A 3,026-nucleotide genomic window follows, 5' to 3' on the forward strand; every position below is an offset into this window, starting at 1 on the left:
GGAGGTACTGGAGGACAAGAAATGCTATAATAAATTTGACATTTAATACTTGTGACATACTCTTAAAGAAAACACAAAAACAACTAAATTTATGAAATGATTAAAGTGACTGCTAAGAGTTGCAAAAGAAGATCATTTTGAAATAACATCCATATGTCTCAGTTCAGCCTTAAGGGAATTAATTTATCCCGGGTTACCTAATGATCAAATGGCAAAATTAGAACTAAACACAAATCATGACATAATCTTCACCTTGGCAGATATATTTTGCGGATATTAATGACCTAATTTGATAGATCCTGGAAATAAAAATTTTTCTTATGTTTGAGTTGATATTTTGTATCTCAAGTGATTGTCAGATGCCATATTTTTATTAGGGAAAAAAAGAGTCTGAATTTAATCTGAGAAACAAAAATTTCACATTGTCTTTGAGACTTGATAATTAATGACTGTAATTAAGAAACATGATTTTCTTAGAAGTCTCTGTTGGCGAAAGTTGAAACTACAAACCACTCTAGGCAAGAAGACCACCAGACAATGTCTCATAAGGGGTACTTTTCTCTTTGATTGCCCCCTTCTAATACCTAATAAAAATATTCATGGGGCAGTGCAAACTATGTGTCTTAGAAAATTTACATCACAGAATGTTAAATAGACCTGGGAAAAACTCTTCCAGTTCCACATAAGTTTGGGAAACACTGGGTAAACTAAGCTGCTTTCTTTACATCTCAGAGCATTTAATACGGTAATGTGCTTTGTTAATAATTAAATGAATGTACTGTATAGTATGCAACTTTCCCCCAAGGAAGCTTCCCCGCCCCTCCAAGAGACTTATGTACTGGATTCATGTTTGTTTGAACATTCATTTTCTAAAGTTCTATTAAAGGGGTTTGATTAAGTCAGCATTTCCCATTTTACAGATAACAAAACTGAGGTACAAAGACAGGAGTAACAATCAATTGTGTATCAGGTGTTTATAGCTTGGGAAGGCCTCAAATTATCAAAGGTTGAATTGTTACATCACAAAATTAGTGGCAATGTCAGAACAAAAACTCAGATTTAAAACACTTGGTTCAGTTCATCAAAAGTGCCTCGTAAGGTCATTAAAAACTTGAATTTGGCCTTTTGTTTTTTTTTAAGATTTTATTTTTTAAGTAATTGCCACCCAACATGGGACTCAAACTTCTAACCCTGAGATCAGGAGTGGCATTCACAGGGGTGCCTGGGTGGCTCAGTCAGTTAAGCCGCCGACTTTGGCTCAGGTCATGATCTCACAATCTGAGGGTTCAAGCCCTGCATCAGGCTCTGTGCTGACAGCTCAGAGCCTGGAGCCTGCTTCAGATTCTGTGTCTCCCTCTCTCTCTACCCCTCCTCCGCTCACTCTCTGTCTCTCAAAATAAAGACTTAAAAAAGAGTGGTATCCATTACCAGCTAAGCCAGCCAGGTGCCCTGAATTTGACCTTTAGTGACTGTTTCTATGTGTAAGACCAATAACTAGTACTGCTTTACTGTAAGTTTATTCATGGAATTTCAGCATGCTCTTTCATTTATACAGTCTGTCACCATTTATTTGTAAGTTTATTTATTTATTTTGAAAGAGAGGGAGAGGGAGAGAGAATCCCAGGAAGACTCCACACTGTCAGTGCAGAGCCCAATGCGGGGCTCAAACTCACGAACTGTGAGGTTATGACCTGAGCTGAAGTCAGACGCTTAACTGACTGAGCAACCCAGGTACCCCAGTCTGTCACCATTTTTTTAAATTAATAATGACTGACCTTTGCAAAATGTTTTATTGTTTATAAAGCGCTCTCAACACATGGTCTCAACATCCCTGTGATGCAGGCATCATTATTCCCAGGTAACAAATGAGAGAACTGAGGCTTTAAATTGTTAAATAACATGTCCTGTTGTTTGCATTGTTAAATGTCCTGTTATTTGCATGGGAGAAGACAGTCGCTGCCCTCAAGGGGCTTTGGTATAGTTAAAGAAACAAGATTTACAAACACAAGACAGAGAATGATTGTGTAGCAACATGCAGGAAAATGCTTGATAGAACAGTCCAAACTATACAGGAATACTGAAGGGAATCAAGGGGGAAAGATAACTGGAGATGGAATTAATCAGTGAAGGCATCATTTAGGGATAAACCTTAAGCTGGATTGTAAAAGAAGAGTAAAGATTTGGATTAGCAGAGAGGAAAAAGAATTATAGGAAAGAAGAGTGACATCAGCAAAGGCATGAACATGAGAACAGAAAACACACTGATGAAAAGAAGTAGAGTTGGAAGGGAGATGGGTCTAAAATGATCAGTCTCTTGGCTGTGCAAGAAAAGTCAACTGCTGAGAGGCCATGAGGTAACAGTCACTGAATATAAATAATAGGACGCCATGTGCCCAGATTGAACAGCCATTTGCTTTCCAATCCAAAAGCAGTGAATTTACATGCTCTGCCATGGACCCCAGGAATGAAAGAAAAGAAGTAACAAGAGAAGTCAAGTCTAAACTGGTGGTTATGGGTATATTTCCCCCATACCCTTCCTGTTCCTTTTTTTGTACTAATTCATCTGAAAGCTGAATGACCTATGGATGGAAGGAAAAATGCCCCTCAGGTGGTGCTCACCAAGCCAGGCTCTCATGCTGTCATTCACTGCCTAGCAGACGATGTTCCCCACGACCTTTCCCAGTCCCGAAATGGGACTAAGGCCTGGCACAGAATAGACTTAAAATGATTCCAACTTTCCCGCACCGGTAATTGTTGAAACTTGTTAATGAGGTTTAAATCCAGAAAATTGGAAATCATACTTAAAGTTATAATCATTTGCAAATAAGCAGATGGGTTAGTGGAAAAGGTGGATGACAGGTGGGGAGAAGGAAGAGAATTGGGAAGGAAAGAAAAATGAAAATAAAGAAAGCAGCAAATTGAGGTGCCTGTGTGGTTCAGTTGGTTGAACAACCGACTTCAGGTCATGATCTCACAGTTTGTGAGTTCAGGCCCCATATCAGACTCACTGCTATCAGCACAGAAAC

The sequence above is a fragment of the Suricata suricatta genome, chromosome 10 (assembly GCF_006229205.1).
Source record: "Suricata suricatta isolate VVHF042 chromosome 10, meerkat_22Aug2017_6uvM2_HiC, whole genome shotgun sequence".
Classification (NCBI taxonomy): Eukaryota; Metazoa; Chordata; class Mammalia; order Carnivora; family Herpestidae; genus Suricata; species Suricata suricatta.